Below are 18,169 nucleotides of genomic sequence, written 5' to 3' on the forward strand. Positions count from 1 at the left end.
GCAAACTCCCTGATCCTCTGGCTCTTCCAGTCCACTTCCTAGTAATGTCAGAAGCTACAGCCAGAAGTCTTAGCAGGGAGGCTGCCTAAACACCAGCTGAATGACACAAAAGCAGCAACAGACACGATGCAGCACACAGGGGGGGAGTCAATGAGGACTCAACCCTACACCAAGAACTATGGGCAACTAAGGAATGCTGACAGTGGGAGAAAGAATCTTCCCCAAGGAAGAGCATACCAACTGCTTATCTGATACCAAATGGTGAGCTCTGAAAACGTACATACGTACTGGTAACTTTGTACAGACTGAGGAATATATATACTTAGGAATATATACGCATATGTATATATACATAACACACATACAACTAATGAAGAAAGAGGCAGTGGATTGGGAAGAGAGCAAGGAGGGGTATATGGGAGGGTTTGGAGGAAGGAAAGGGAAGGGAAAAATAATGTGATTACATCATAATATAATCTCAAAAAAAAAAAAGACAAAAGATGGCTCTCTCTCATCCAAAGTGGCCGAAAATGCCTCACCTTCTCCTCCTGAATGTCCATGATGCTTATGTTTGCTACATGGGGATACAAGGAAGGTGTGTAGGTGCTCTGAGGGTGATTGCACAGGAATCTCCCACAAACTGGGGCTTAGTAGGGCTACATGATTATCCCCTGTTCTGTGGCTGAGCTGGGGGCCTGGTGGAAGGGTACATAGGCTTGGGATGGGGGTGGGGGTGCGGCTGGAATCCAAATCCCCAAGTTTCACCCACTTCACCATTTCGACTAAATCACTCTCATCAGCTTACCTCACCTGCATCTTTTCCGCCGGTGCTAATTTAGGTCTTCAGTTTGCATCCAATTTAGTCCCTTATACTCAGGCAGCTTTCTTGCCTGCAAATTCCCCTGAGGAGGCCTTAAGATGACTCCTGCCCAGAAATTACTGCCTTCAGCCTGCGCGCACGAGCCCAGGCATTCCTCAGGGTCCTGGCTCCACACCATGACATCGCCAACCCCCTTGGCCGGCAGCTTCTCCACCAGCCCACTGACATTTCGAGCCCCTCTCTAAGCCCCTTGGTAGCACAAATGCCGCTTGCTTCGGTGGCTACCTGCAGCTCTTGTTATTTTCCTGTCATTGACTTCGTGCTGGGCTTTCTAACCACCCAATCCAACTTCCCCGCTTTCATTTCTTTTTCTGTCCTTGGAATCCGAAGCATCTCCCGATTTACTACCATCTGCTACCTTAATTAATAGGCTGTTTACCTCCCCTGTAGGACCTTGCAGAGATTCTCTTGGACGCCGTCCCTGACTCTGTGGAGTTGCAGGCTCTCATTAGTCGTGGTTTATAATCCAGCCTTCAATCTATCTGACAGCTTGCATCTCCAAGCCAATTTGAATTACATTTTTTTCTCATAGGATTTCATAAGACACAAATACGCTTTATTCAAACCTGGAACAAATTACAGTTACAAGATTCCCTCTGTCCAGTTCTTTTATAATTTGAAAGGAACCAGAAGAGGAGGAAGGGGGACAAAAAAAAAAAAAAAGAGTATTAATCTGGTTTGCTCGATATAAATTCACTGAGTTCTCTGCGCCGAAGTCTCGGGATTTTACTGCAAGCAATTTTCTTTCTACATAGCATAGTTGGGTGCCTTCTACCTCCCTCCATGCCACCACCCTCATGGGCAGACTTCCACTATACCCACGGCAATCACACAAATCTATGGCCAGAGAACAAATGAAGAGAGTGACTTTTTCAACCTGAACTGCCAGTGTTCTTATATCAAAGATGGTGACTTGTCTATAAGAGAAAAGAACTTGTGGTTAGTCCTTGTTGTTGTTGAGCTGAGGAGATGGCTCGTCAGATCAAACACTTACTTACTAGGCAAATTTGAGGACCCATGTTTGGATCCCAAGACCCACAGAAAAGCCAAGCTCCGTAGTGTGCATCTGTAATCCCAGGCCATCTGTGAAGCGATGGGAGCCAAAGTCAAGAGGTTCTCTGGAAGCCTGCAGGCTAGCCTCACACAGGCAATGCAGAGCAATGCTGTCTCAAAGTAGAAGGCAAGGATTGACAATGGAGGTTATGCCCTGATCACACGAGTGTGCTGTGGCATGCTCATGCTTGCACTTACAAATACACACACACACGCACACACACACACACATTTGAAAATGACTTTTTAGAGAATTTTTGTCAGCTGGGTGATGGTGGTACACACCTTTAATCCCAGCACTCAGGAGGCAAAGGCAAGCAGATCTCTAAGTTTGAGGCCAGTCTGGTCTAACATATCAAATTCCAGGACAGCCAGGGCTACACAGAGAAGTCCTCTCTCAAACAAACAAGCAAAAATAATTTTTTAATTGTTATGTGCCATGGTCATTATTGCAAGTGTTTCTTAAAATGCAGTTGTCTGTGCTCTTTCTTTACAGATGAGGAAGGGGAGAGGGACGGTCTAGCATCCAGCAAGCTCCATCTGTGGATTAGACCCTGAGTGAGAGATTCACTTCTATGATCACAAGCGTGAATTTAAACCACCCTTACTCAGATCAAAGTGTAGATCTTCAAGCCTCAATACTCCATGCTCTGAGTGGGAGTTTGAAATTGGGCTCTAAAAGGCCTGATAGATATTTCTTTGGTGGCTAAATGAATTTTGGAAACACCAGAATTGCAAACTATCCCAGAAATATCTATTTCAGCTTTTTTTTTTTTTTTTCTGTCATTTGTCACGGGTAACGCTCAAACAGCCCAGCATTCTCAGACTGTAGAACCTTAAGCCCAGCACTGAAAAGAGGCCTACAGGTTTCTGGAGTCCATGCCTTCTTCATGACAACACAGAGCCTCCATTGTGATGGCGGGGGGGGGGGGGGGGCGCTTCCTTTTCTGTATGAGGTTGGGACTTATACACCCCACAGCATGGAGGAAACTTGAAGTAAGAGGTAAAAGACAGACATTGAGTGACAGCACTTTTAAGATGCCCAGGACAAGCAAATCCATAGAGACTGGGTGTAGAATGGCTTCTGCAAGAGACTAGAAGCAGAAATGAGAAGTAGCCATTCAATGAGAACAGGGGTTTCTGTTTAGGGTAAATGGAAAATTCTAGAAACAGATTGTGGTTCTGGAGCCCATGGTTTAGACTTCACCTTCTCTATAAGGCCACACTTGTCCTTGGCCAGAGCCTCTAACACCTATAACTCAAGGACTCGATTATCAGTAAGGCATGTCTTACAGCTAAGACATCTTTTGCCTGATCCCCATTTCTTCTCAGATAGATTCTTGCTATGTAGCCCAGGCTAATATTCCTGCCTTAGCTTCCTAAATGCTCCAATTACATGCACACACACTCTGCCTGCCTTCTGCTGTTGTTCTGTTGATGGCTGTTTTGAAAATTAAATATGGCCAGCAAGATGATTCAGTGGATTAAGGGACTTGTTTCATAGACCTGATGGTCAGAATTCAATCCCCAGAATGCACATAGAGGTGGAAGGAGGAAACTGAACTCTACGGAGTTGTCCTCTGACATCCACATGTATATACACATGTCATGCAATAATAATAATAGTAATAAATATGTATAAAAGAAATGCTTAGTGCAGAGAATGAGAGACTATAGGACCTCACGACAGTTGCTACATCTACAGTACAGCCCAACTGAGGCTGAAAAACAATGGAAGAGGGAACAGAAAGCCAGAAGACCAGAATACCTACTGTCTTAGTCAGGGTTTCTATTCCTGCACAAACATCAGGACCAAGAAACAAGTTGGGAAGGAAAGGGTTTATTCAGCTTACACTTCCACATTGCTTTTCATCACTGAAAGAAGTCAGGACTGGAACTCAAGCAGGTCAGGGAGCAGGAGCTGATGCAAAGGCCATGGAGGGATGTTTTTTACTGGCTTGCTTCCCCTGGCTTACTCAACCTGCTCTCTTATAGAACCAAGACTACCAGCCCAGAGATGGCACCACACACAAGGGGTCTTTCCCCCTTGATCACTAATTGAGAAAATGCCTTACAGTTGGATGTTATGGAGGCATTTCCTCAACTGAAGCTCCTTTCTCTGTGATAACTCCAGCTGTGTCAAGTTGACACAAAACTAGCCAGTACACCTAACCTACTGCCTACCTACCTCAATATAAAATCATTTACCTATGACAGGGATACTGAATCCATGAAATCTCAACACTTTGGCTGCATAACAAGACATGTACAATGGCCACACCAGTCAACACAACAACACAGATGGAGGAAACGTCACAAGGCCCCGCCTCTCGGTGACACGTTACAGGCAATCAGTGGCTTCTAAGGGAGGGAGAGTTGGTTTTCTCCAAGGAAGAATTTATTGACAGGTTATTGAACCCTAAGTGTTTGACAGGTTATTGAGCCTAAATGGTTATCCCTAAATACATACACACAGAAGCAACACTCAAGAGACTCAGTAGGGTGTGTGTGTGTGTGTGTGTGTGTGTGTGTGTCTGTGTGTCTGTGTGTCTGTGTGTCTGTGTGTTAATTATAGAAAAAGAAGTCACAAATTTAAGAAGGTGTTGAAGAGGAACAGAGGAGGATTTGGAAGGGGAGAGGGAGGGATGGAAAGTATACAAATAGAGGACTTAGGTATGAAATATTCAAAATGTTAAATTAAAAAGAAATAATTTTTAAATGTTATTTATTTATTTTATGTACATGGGTGTTTTGCTTACATGTATGTTTGTAAGACTATCAGGTCACTTGAGAACAGACCATTGTAAACCTCCATAGGGGCACTGAGACCAGGTCTCTGGAGCAGCAGAGTGCTCTTAGCCACTGAGCCCAGCAGTGATTTTCTTCTTCTTCTTCTTCTTCTTCTTCTTCTTCTTCTTCTTCTTCTTCTTCTTCTTCTTCTTCTTCTTCTTCTTCTTCTTCTTCTTTTTAAAGAATGAACAAATAAACTAGAATGTAAATCCTTTAAACCTGAGACCATCATCCCAAACCACTTGGGCCAAATGAAAAATTTCCTTTTTTGAACAGAGTGTCTCATCTGATAAACAGGTAGCTGGCTAACCAAGAAAATGCTAGAAATATTTCAGGCTATGGTCCTCCCATTCAAAAGCAGATGAGAACAAGAGATAAGGGAAAGAGAACCATGGAAAAATAGAAATAATTAATGTATGCCTTAAATTTGGCTGGAGGAGTTATTTAAAAGCCTTGTTGTCTCCTCTACATGATCAGTATCTTCAAGAAAAATGTGACTTTTTTTTTACCCTTCAAATGAAAGCTGCTCCAGCAGGAGGCTATAAAAACCATAGGTACAAAGGTTAGGCAACATCACAGGAGAGAGATGTGGTAGGTCTGTTGTGTCTGAGAAAGAAAGGAGATGTGACTCTCATGTGCAAGCTGGCATTGACTTCTAGCACAGCGAGGCAGAGCATGGAAGAGATAAAGACCACGATGGGGCTAGGGATACAGTTGAGTCAGAAAAGTTCTTGCCATACAAGTACAAGGACCTGAGTATAACCCCCAGCATAAATGTGAAAAGCTGAATGAAGTGACTTGTAATTGGAATTCCAGTGCTGGGGAAGTGGAGGCAGGGGGGATATCATTTTCTGGGGTTCACAGACCAGCCAGCCTAGCCTTCTTGGTGAGCTGGAGGCTGGTGAGATACCTTGTCTCAGAAAACAAGGTCCCAGAAAAATGGAAGCCAAGGTTGCCTATTGTCTTAGTCAGGGTTTCTATTCCTGCACAAACATCATGACCAAGAAGCAAGTTGGGGAGGAGAGGGTTTATTCAGTTTACACTTCCATACTGCTGTTCATCACCAAGGAAGTCAGGACTGGAACTCAAGCAGGTCAGGAAGCAGGAGCTGATGCAGAGGCCATGGAGGGATGTTCATTACTGGCTTGCTTCCCCTGGCTTGTTCAACCTGCTTTCTTATAGAACCCAAGACTACCAGCCCAGAGATGGTACCACCCACAAGGGGCCTTTCCCCCTTGATCACTAACTGAGAAAATGCCTTACAGTTGGATCTCATGGAGGCATTTCCTCAACTGAAGCTCCTTTTTCTGTGATAACTCCAGCTGTGTCAAGTTGACACAAAACTAGCCAGTACACCTATACATACATCCATACATACATACACTCTCTCCCTCTCTCTCTCCCCCTCCCCCTCCCCCTCCTTGACCATGATGATGCCCTATGACTGAAAGCCTTTTGTGTCATTGCTTATGTGAGGGATAGACATCCATTCCCCAACAGAAAATGAGGCAGCATTTAACCATCACAAGGAACAAAAATACCATTGCTCTTTGCCTGGAGTGAATTGGCAGTAGAACTCTGGAGAGCCAGGACCATAGCTGGAGGTTAAGGGAGATAGATGTTCCTAAGAAAGGGATGGAGGGGGCATGCCTTAAATAAACTGCAGGTTTTGTTAGACATATTTTCTGCCCTCTTTTAATAGTTAACTTGACCCCAGCTCAGGAATCCAAGATAGCAAAGCGTCTATTGTGCCCCTGGAGAAAGCTGTGCAGACCTGGATGCCTTGCAGGCTTGGCTACAGCCCTTGTCCCTGTGATTCGGGTATGGCCCTTCCTTCCCTCTTGGATCTTACAGCCCTCCAGACCCACACAGAGCTTATCTCCAGCAGGAGACTCAAGGGTTTATGATTTTAAAACATAACTTGAGTAAGTCTCCTTCTTATCTCAGAATGAGTTTCCCTCTCTCTCTGCATCGCAGCTGCTTCTTGCTGCCCAGCCAGACTCCTGCAGAGATAAAAATACAACTCATTTAGGTAAATGATTAAATTGAAAGTTACAATATTACCAATTAAGCTTGAACAAAGAAGGGGGAGAAGAAAGCAAATTCTTTGAGAGGGTCAAGAGAGTGCCTGTCCTTCCATGCAACCCCAGGCAGCCCTCACCCTGGAGATCAATGAGGGTCTCATGAAAGTGCTTGGGGGAACTTCTGCAATCTCAGAACAACTACTTAATGTCTCCTCTCTCTCTCTCTCTCTCTCTCTCTCTCTCTCTCTCTCTCTCTCTCTCTCTCTCTCTCTCTCTCTCTCTCTCTCTCTCTCACACACACACACACACACACACACACACACACACACAGAGAGAGAGAGAGAGAGAGAGAGAGAGAGAGAGAGAGAGAGTTTGTGAGTCTCTGTGTCTGTGTGTCTGGGTGTTCATTGGGCTGTGGAAGGAACCTTTCAGAGTCAAGCATATTTCTTGAACCTACCAGTTCAGTTGCTGGGAAAAAAGATGCAGGCTGTGTGAATAGAGTCAGGGTGATGGCACACAATGGATCACTTAGAGTAGTAAAACCAAGTGTAACGGATGCAGATAATAGAATAGCCACCGGGGTATATGATAGGGCAGGACTAGGATGGGACACACTTGGGGTGAGTGGAGAAGTGCCTTTTGTGCCCAATGTTATCCCTCTCAAAAGGCCAGTCCCACATCTGCATAAACCCAAGCCTGAGAGTCGTGTCTTCCCTGTAACCACAGATTCTGAGTGCCACTCTTACGACATCCTTATCCCAGCCCTGCTGCCCACAGAGTCCCAAAGGTCAAAAGTAGGATCCATTCCTTTACCTGAATTTTGTATGATAGGAGAGAAACATTCTAGCAAGCCAAAACGTGTCTGGCCATCCTGGCCATCCACCAGCAAGTACCACAACTTCATCCTAACTTCTGTTGAATTCCTAATCACAGGAACACACACACACACACACACACACACACACACACGTAGCCTGGACAAGAAGAGCTGGGGCACCCTCTAGATCCTCACTGAGAATATAAGAAGCCACGGGAAGTGACATCCATTGTTCTTGTTTCATCTTGGCCTAGACCCCAGCCCCGTGCTGCTGCTGAAGATGGGCAAAGCAATATGCCCTCATTGAACAAAGCCAACTGTCATTCAAGAGTCCTCTAGAAATTAGTCACACCCCCAGGAAGCTAGCACCACAACCCTAGCTTTCACCAAGGCAGCCCCTGGGATGCTAAGGTTGATGGGAGAAACACTGTGTGTCAGGAGAATGGTGTGTAAGTGGAACCAGGTTTCAGAGTGGAACAGTTTGCAGTGTGGCAGCCCACTCAGAACACTGGTCTGGAAGTTTGCATTGACCCTCAAGCCACACAGAATCCCTGATCATGCATGACCCAGCTTGACCTTAGCCTTGGGGGTTTCATTTTATTTTATTTTTTATTTATTTTATTTTTATTTTTTTTTAGTATAATGTTTTCCAGGACCTTTTGTTTCATTTTGCTTTTTATCCACGGGGGGGGGGGGGGGGGAGCGGGGGGGGGGCGTGATTAAACAATACCAAGTTCCCTTTGTTAGCATTTGGGCTAAGCTCCTCCCCACAGTTACCTGGCAACAGCCAGGTAGGCCTGACCCTCTATAAAAGGGGCTGCTTGTTCCCTCCTCCCCCTCTTGTTCTCTTGCTCTCTTATTTCTCTCTTGCCCTCTTGGGCTCTTTCCCTCCCTTCCCCATTCCCTTCCCCCTCTCTCCACATGTTCATGGCTGGCCTCTACTTCTCTACTCTCTCCCTCTCTCTGCCTTTCTCTGCCTCTACTACCCTCTTAGTTCCCCTCCCCATGCCCTGAATAAACTCTATTCTATACTATACCATACTGTCATGTGGCTGGTCCCTCAGAGGGAAAGGATGCCTTGACATGGGCCCACTGAGACATCCCCTCCCCCCATACCTCACACCCCTCCATAAAACATACCCACTCTCTCTTTATCTTTTTCTAAACACATCCCATGTCCTCCATTGTTAAAACTTGCAACTTGCATTGAAGAGGAGCTTTTTAATTGATATGACAATATACAGCCAAAACTATTAACTAAAACCCATTGTTTACACTGGGGTATGTTCTTGGTCTTATACATCCTATGGGTTTTGAAAATGAAAAACATTCCACCATTCTAAGATTGTATAAAAAAGAAGAAAGAAAGAAGGAAAGAGAGAGATAGTGGACACTTTGCCCCTTCTTAGAACTGGAAACAATCACCCATGGAAGGGTTACAGAGACAAAGTTTGGAGCTGAGACAAAAGGATGGACCATCTAGAGACTGCCATATCCAGGGATCCATCCCATAATTAGCCTCCAAACGATGACAACATTGCATACACTAGCAAGCGTTTGCTGAAAGGACCCTGATATAGCTGTCTCTTGTGAGACTAGGCCGGGGCCTAGCAAACACATAAGTGGATGCTCACAGCCAGCTATTGGATGAATCACAGGGCCCCCAATGGAGGAGCTAGAGAAAGTATCCAAGGAGCTAAAGAGATCTGCAACCCTGTAGGTGCAACAACATTATGAACTAACCAGTTCCCCAGAGCTCCTGACTCCAGCTGCATATGTATCAAAAGATGGCCTAGTAGGCCATCACTGGAAAGAGAGGCCCATTGGACACGCAAACTTTATATGCCCCAGTACAGGGGAACGCCAGGGCCAAAAAGTGGGAATGAGTGGGTAGGGGAGTGGGGGGAAGGTATGGGGGACTTTTGGGATAGCATTGGAAATGTAATTGAGGAAAATACGTAATAAAAAAAATTTAAAAAAGAAAGGAAGGAAGGAAGGAAGGAAGGAAGGAAGGAAGGAAGGAAGGAAGGAAGGAAAAAAAGAAAGAAAGAAAAATCCCAAACCTAAAATCCCCATGTTCTATTTTTGTCATCCTTTCTGCCCCAAATTAACAGAAGTATGTTATCTCCAATTTACCAGACAAGTATATATGATCTTCTTATTTTCCCTCTTTAAAATGATGTTGATTGACAAGTAGAATCACCATAAAGCTGAGGTCACAGTTTCACCAAGTCTAGTCAGGGACATTTCAACCCCCATGTATTATGGGATATTTGATCACACTCTAAAACCCGAGATTGTGTTGTTTACTGGAAAAAAAAAAACTGTTTCTGGTTGTGGTGTGGCTCAGCCTTAGCACACATCTTTAATCCCTTTGGCTGGAATACAGACATACTCTTAGTACACACCTTTAATCCCAAACAGTGAAAGTACAGCTAGTTTGTAGAAGGAAGCACCCATGTATGAAAGTGATGTCTAATTGAGTGTTAGACCTGCCACTAAGAAGATTACCTAGGGGAGAGCCTTCTTTAGACAAAGTGACGAATCAGAGAAAGATTTGACAGAATGGCACATGTCCAACCCTCACAAGAACAGAGAGAGAAGAGAAGCTACTTAAGAGAAGGCAGTGCAGAGAGATGGAAAAGGCAGTTGTACTGGGAACACAGAGACAGATTGCAGAGAGAGAGAGAACAAGCTAGACTCACGTGAAAGCAGGACAAATGAAGCCAGAAGATTAGAACATATTGCTAAAGGTAGTATGAGGCTAAGCAGAACAATTTAGTCAGACTTGAGAGAGAAGCCACTTTGGATCAGTCAGCTTGATGAGGAGTTTGGGCCAGAATAGCTGAGTTGAACCAGCCAGCGAAAGTTCAGAAAGACCTAGGAATGGCGTGAGCTTATTCAGCTGCAAGTCTCAGAGGCCAAAAACATTCTAGGCCTAGATTAGATTGTACAGAGACTAGAAGCTTCCAGGACTAGGCTTAGGTCAGTAGACAGAGGCAGTAAGCCTCTGAGAGAACAATTACATCAGAAGAATAAAAGACACTTTTCCATCCATGCTCCCCAGTCTCTGACTAGAATGCGGCCCTCACTGATCACCATTACAGCTCTTGCCGTTATCCCACAGCAGAGCTGAGCTCAGTGGGTGCTCTAGTCTGACCAAAAGGGATGTTGGCAGAGGGTGGGGGCATCATTGTGGACCCTCGATTGTGAGTAAATAGGTTGGACACAGTTGATATCCACACTACACTGAACTGGATGGGAGATAAGAATAGCCAAGCGGCGAGCTCAAGAGAAAGCATAACAGCAATACCAAGCAACTGTTCCCAAAGTGTCACCCAGGCAGCCACTGGGGTTCCCAGGACCTTCTCCAGGGCTCCTGAGTTTACAATAGTTTTCATAGTAATACTATGAAATACTATCCCATTCTCATTCTTGAAACAGCATATGAACAAGTTTTCCTGTCTATATGATATGCTCTCTCTCAACAGATTGAATATATAAGCAGTTACAAAAATCCCAACTGTCTTCTGTTAAAGCAGACAATAAAGAATTTTTCAAAAAGTTAAAAAAAAAAATGGCGCATACCTTTAGTCCCAGCACTCTGGAGGCAGAGGCAGGCAGATTTCTGAGTTCGAGTCCAGCCTGGTCTACAGAATGAGTTCCAGGACAGCCAGGGCTATACAGAAAAAAACCCTGTCTCGAAAAAACTACCACCACCAACAACAACAAAAAAAGCCACTTTTCCCTTTTTAATATATTTTATTTTATATATAGATAGATATAGATATATGTGTGTATGTATATATATATATGTATGTATATACATATGTGTGTGTATATATATATGTATGTACATACATATATGTGTGTGTGTATTTTATATGCACACTTTTGTATATGTGTGGGCATGCATATGACAGGAGCCCATGTGGAGCTCGGAGAACAAAGTGGGTTTGGGGGATTGAACTTGGGTTGTCAAGCTTGGTGGCAAGGTTCCTTACCCACTGAGGAATCCTACCTGCCCCTCTTCTGTTTAAAAGCATCTGAATGAAGCTGAGAGGAAGCAGTGGGCAGAACCTTTTGGACAGGCTAGCAGCTGGCAAACATCTGGGTACACACCAGGCACAGCATACATACACGTCTATAGTGAGCAAGGACTCATGGGGAGAGGTGCTTTCCTACACAAGCGAAAGCAATTACATCCAAAATACAAATCTCCAGTAACCATGCTATAATTAGCCAGACTTGGGGACATCACATAAACACTATGTTACCAACCACCTTCTGGGATGCACCGCAACCTTGTCTCATCCCAGACCCCATCCCAGGATCTGGGCATCCACATAATCAGCACAACCACTGGACACCACTCATTTGCTGATTGCTCAAGCCATGCTTATGCATGTAATCCCTGTGTAATCAGAGGCTTAGAGCGCACCACGGAGATACTGAGAGACCAGGTTTCTTACCCTGGCAGATGTGCAGTGCAGTGGAACATTCTGGAAGGTTCTTTCATTACAAGAAATGGTAAAGATTTCAATCCCGCATCTCATATGTGGTAGAAGTGGTGGGAAGCCAAGTCTGAAGGCCTCTCATCTGCCCTCACATCTCTGGATGTGAGACCACCCTCACATCTCTGGATGTGAGACATGCTTCCTTGTAGCCTCTTGGGCGAGCCTTCCTGTTCCCTCTAGTTACTAGAACTCCTTTATCAACTCCAACACTCTCAAAGCTTCTGGCCCCATCCTTGGACCAGAGATCTGGAGTGACCCCATTTCTCACTACACCCCCCCTTTCACATGTTTAAAACCACTATTCTTTCTCTAAAGAAGAATCAGAATAGGAACAAGTTCTTAGCCCATGTATCTGTCTCCACGTACACGTCTGGATGACCTTAAACTTCTGATCCTCCTTTCTTCACTTCGCAAAATGCCAAGATTAAAGATGTGCACCACCAGGACATGTTTACGAGGTGCTGGGGCTAGAACCTGGGGCTTCAAGCATGTTTGACACACATTCTCCCACTCAGCTACAACTGCAGCCTCCTGAATGCCTCATCTTGCTCTGAGAAGGCAAAGTGCCTGGATTTCCCCTGACTGGATGGCTCCTTCAAGTCTCCCTGTGCTGTGGCTGTTTCTGTGATTCTGGACACAGACCAAGGCTCCACAGCTCGCCTTCTTGCCCTTGCATCAGGCATAACTTAGAGATAACAGGAGCCCCCACAGTTCAGCTAGGTGGCCAGGCTTCCCCTGGGTGGGAGACACTCACTAGGAAAGGTCAACATGGCTTTGTTAGGACAGAGATAACCCTCTAGAGTAGAGAAAATCCTAGCTATCTAATCAGCAGCTTTCCCAGGCCTTCCTCTTAGACTGCATATGCATTCGTAAAAGAGAACACTGCAGAACCAAGGGCACTGCATTCCTTTCCTTATTTCCTTTTCCTTTCCTTCTTTTTATTCTAAGGATAAAGGCATATTGCAACATTTTATCTTCCTTCCTTTCTTTTGTTTTAATTGAAAAGCTGTATCAAAAATGCTCAGAGCACTCAGAGTGACCCAGGATGAGCCAATCTCCTGAGCTGGCCCCACGCTGCACTCTGCACTATCTGTAGCAGGGGCTCCTGGGACCTCTGTGGGAAAGACTGCCAAAGCATGTGTGGAGGGAGAAGGGCAGGACTCCATGCTGGGGTGTGGAGGATGACAAACATAGCTAGCAGGGCTGAGGGACAGCAGAGGGGCCAGGCCCAGGTGGGAAGGCTATGGCTAAGAAAGCTTTGAAGTCCTTCCCTCTTAAATCCTTCACCCAAGCCAAGTAGATTTCCCTTGCCCTGGTATGGTCAGAACCATGCATGCAGTAGATGCTTAATAAATGGGGGCTAGGGTGAATATGAATCCATGAATAATACGCCCTTGGGGAAATTTAGAGATCCTATGTGTTTTCTCCGTGGGTTGTCAATCAAAGGCACAGCCTTAGTTTCTCTCTCTAAACTAATACTTCGCTAGGAGCTGAGACCCTGGGTTTTCTCTGCCCCTCCTCATATGAGAACCACTTGCTGACAGCCTCAGAGAAGACCTTGGTTAGCTCCGAACTCTTAATTTCAATCTTTCCTGCCCTGGAGCTTCAGAGCTGGGACTCGGGGGAGTTCTTAGAATTGCTACCCACAGCTCCCCAAGACCAGCCCTGGGTGGTCCCTGAAGACCTCGGGTACACAGGACAGGGGGCTCAGAGGCCTGACTCCCAAGCCCTAGCAGAGGGTATTCTGAAAGAGGAAACAGGCCTGCAGTTTCCTTTCTCAGCATCTCCATCACCGCTACCTGCTAAGCCAAGCCATCTCTCAGAATGAGCGGTCAGCTCTGAACAGGCTGTTCTCAGGCCTGTGCCACTTACTTAACAGTGTATCCCTGGCTCTAAGATGCTTAAGAGAGGTGTACCACAGAGAGAGACTCAAAGGCCTCCCAGATGCCTGGGCAGTTCCAGCACCATGGGCATTTCTTTCCAGCTTGCTGGCTCTTCAACCCGCATCCTCTCTCCTCCCTTCTCCTCGAGCCTTGCTATCCTGATTTCCTTCTGAGGAATGAGCTCTTTGTCACTTGGACACAGTCTAATGGGGACTGTCATTCATGACAAATAGCCTCCCCAAGCCCAACTACAGACCCTTGAGCCCCCAGCAGAGTATACATGGTCTCCCAGGAATCTGAGGTATGAGCAGTACCAAGGCAGTAGTAGGTGCTGTCCCATCCTAGCAGCAGCTCTGTGGCTACCTTCCCTCTGCTTCCACCCAGGGCACCCTCAGGAAAGCCAAGCCTTCATGCATTTGCCCTGACACCCCAGCCTTCCCTCTGATCCTTCCAACTTCCCATATATCTTCAACTTCCTGCTCTGTTGCACATAACCAGTAAGCCCTAAATGACATGTCTGCATCCTAAGGCAAAAGCAAGGAGATCATTCATACCTTTAACTGTTATGAGCAACTGAGCTACGCTCATGCTACAACTGGAGCAAGGCTAGCGCTCTAAGCCTGACACTACCTACAGCTGCACAGGCATGCTCTTAGGAGTCTTTAGCCATCTCTAAAATGGCAGTGCTTTCTCCTCTTGTGGCACTGGGGGGGGGGGGGTGTCGGTAAAATCTTCAGAGGACATCTTGATGTAGTCAGGAGTGGCCGGCGGGTGTCATGTGTATAGTCCTAATCTGTACGTTCTCCCTGCTCACCCACCCATTCATCCCAGGAGGTATCTGGGAATTCTAATCAGCCTCCTGCTGATCAGACACACCAGAGTCACCTTGGTGCTTCTTGGCTGTGCAGAAACCAAGGGGTGTCCCAGCAGAGCCTTCCAAAGCCCCTTTCAGAAAAAGGCTTTTTTTTTTCCGAAGTAAGAGGAGGTCGGCTGCCAAGTTGAAACAGCACATAAACCTTAGAACCCGCAGATTTGAGGGAATTCTAATCTTGGCCTAAACTGGCAGAGGGAGAGGTATGGGGGAGGGGAAGATGAGTCAGAGATTCCACCCTTCTGAGGGGGCAGCCTAATATGGCGTTGGGGAGCCAAGGGAGACGACTTAGGTATGCCTGGATTTTCAGACTGGAGCCATGACTCTGGCCAGGGACCAGCTGTGCTCCCCCCATGCTTGCACACACCTACCTCTCAGACACACAGAGCAGAACTCGGGATAGCCAACGAATCAAAACTGAGGACCAGTTCAGCTTGGAAGAAGCCAGCTGACCAACCTGCAGCTTGACACATGAGGTGACAGCAGCCAGCCTCCACCCAGACTGCACTGGGGCTCAGCCTCATGTGGCCCTGTAGCAGCCCTGGCTGACTCTTAAAGTCTCCTAAATGAGGCTGCCTTTGGGTCTGTGATACAACACGCATGCGGTGAGTAATGGGGGCTTCATCCCAAAGGGCCTCTCAGCACATGTCAACACCAGGAGGGAAGGACTTCCAGGGGTGAGATTTTCACTTCCACCGTACTCTCCAGCTTATGAAAACACAAGTCCAAGATGGCATTTGAAGGAGTGAGTGGGAAGTTGGCTTAGTCTGGTCCTGGCTAGGCTCCTCTGTAGCCTTGTGACTGTGGGCATATGCTTTGACCACCTATAAACTGACGGAAGTGGAGAGCTGCTCCTCATGTCCAGTGTTACTAAGAATCGTCTGGAAGGGAGCTTTGCTGAGCCCTGGCTCTGCAGATTGGGGAGGAGCCTAAGGATCTCCATTTCCAACAAGTCCCTGGGGCTAAATTAACAGGGGAGAAAAGGTGCTTTATCTTGGGTCCACATTCTAAGTCCTCTAATTAGATCAACTTAGATCACATGGCCACTCTGGCCAATAGTATATGGCTATCCTGTGGTAACTGGCCAGGTCAAGGTCCTAGATTCCATCCCTGGAGTCAGAATTAATCAACATCCCCTAGAAACTCCACCAACAGGAGTAGGGTTGTCGGAATGAGTCAGGGGAGGTGGGCAATAATTACTCATGGTTCGGGGCATGGCAGAGATATCATGGAGTCTACTGATGCTCTGTTTCCTTCTGAGACCTGGCTATTTGTACGGATCCTCTGTTGAAGAGATCAGATCTCAGTGGTGTTCACTAGATGAAGCTTCTGACTAGGGTGGGAACACTCTAGAAGGATCCCTTGTTCTCCCTCAGTAGGGACAAGGCCTAATTGTTACAGAGGAATCGAGTTTTCCTGCAGTAGAACCTCAGCGATACTCCCTAGTCACCCGGGTGCTTCCACTACAAAACTGTGCTCTGAACAAAGGAACGCACAGGAAACTCACCCAGTCTCAGATTATTAATTTTTTTTCTAAGAAAATGTGAACAAACATCTCCCTTCCCCGCAGAAGGCACTGACAACAGACCAGAGTGTAACCATCACTTGGCAAACCATCTTGGCAAGCCAGCAAGGTTATTATATGGCCTACTTAAAGGGCAGAAGTGAAGGTTTACTTCCAGGAGAATGGGTGACCCCCAAAGCAGAAGTAGCAGTGACGAATCTTATCCAGCATGGGTGACAACTTCTCCTTAGCTGCAGAAATGGAAGCTCCTCTTCAGCGAACCTCCGCACACACTCTCTGCACACTATCCCCTCCCGAAACCTTGAGATCCAGTACAGCTGGGGCAGAACTGCACACAGCCAGGTGGGACACATAAGAAGGAGTGGCTGAATTCGACAGTGAGGGACCTAATGCCCCTTCCTTAGCCTCCCTTTTTATGAGGAAACATCAGCAGGCCTCATCTTGAGGGTCTTCTCCAGGTAGTCCGAGGAGGATATTGTTCTACAACAACTTGATGCCTAAAGTCTGCTTCTGACTCAGAGAGACTCCTGAGTAATGAAGCTGATTGATTGATGACGATGACGTTGATGATGATGAGGTTGTTACTGCTGGTGGTAGCAATGCCTCTCCCTTTGTCCTTGTAGGTTTTGGCACTTCCTACAAGGTCCCTGTAGGGACATGAGGTTCAGGTTTGCACTTATTTGCTCTACAATAGGTCATCAATTTGCCCTCTTTCAGGTTAAGACTGCACTAGCTCACCCAGGTCCACTAGCCGAGGATATAAAGATAACAACAGAGCCTTAGCATTTGGTCCACTGGTGAGGATGTAAATCTTGGACCAGGAGTGGCTCTCAGATTTAAATCTCAATTGTATTCAAAGACAATCAGGCTTGAGACTCATTTACTGAGAAAAATGGAATAATTAGAAAGTACCACTGTCGTGGAGGCTCTGGTTCAAGAGGTCTGAATTGAATGAAACAAGGCCCTGTGTGTGACCTTATGTAACCTCCGGTTTCCTCTCTGCCTTTTCTGTCTCCTCGGCACCCATCTCAATCATAAGCATTTTTCTCTTGTAGGTGGCTGTGAGTGTTTGATAAGAACTGATAAAACTTAGCAATGATCATTTGATGCAGATGACATTGATGGGTCACGAGCTATCAGACCCATTACACATCTTCAACCTTGCACTCCACCTCCACATGACTGTAGTCTTGGAGAAGATAAGACTTAAGGATAACTAACCCACAATGCCTGCCTTCACTGAGCCTTGCATAAAATGGGAATTCTGCCTAGAAGAAACCGGGACAGGCTTTGGAAGGGTAGGATGTCTGACAAAGGCCTTGACTCCCTTGCCACGAAGGGGCATCTGAAAGAGGAGACTACAGATAGAGTGAGCCAAAGGTATGTTACGAGCAGGCCTACTGGTCCATGGGGTGGTGGCTTCAGGGCAACAAGAATGTGAAGTTCCAAGGGGGAAGGATACGACAATATCCTGGACAATTGGTTGTATAGCATGCATTAATTTGGGCCTTGCCCTGAGTCAGCAAGAGGCAACAGGAGTTTTAAGCAAGAGAATGAATGGGATTGTAGGGTTTAAAAACAAACCAAAACAAACAAACAAACAAAAAAAAAACAAAAATAAGAAACAAAACTGAAACCGGTAGCAGAGTAGAAAATGGGACAGAGAGAAAGAGCTGAGGTCAATTGAGTCGCTGAATCCAAGCAAGATACCACAAGGATACAGGTGAGGCCTGACCATGGAAATGGGAAAGATGGCCTGGGTTTAGTACATTTTGTAGGAAGTGGTGACCATCTGAACATCATATATGT

The sequence above is a fragment of the Mus musculus genome, chromosome 7 (genome assembly GCF_000001635.26).
Source record: "Mus musculus strain C57BL/6J chromosome 7, GRCm38.p6 C57BL/6J".
Taxonomy (NCBI): domain Eukaryota; kingdom Metazoa; phylum Chordata; class Mammalia; order Rodentia; family Muridae; genus Mus; species Mus musculus.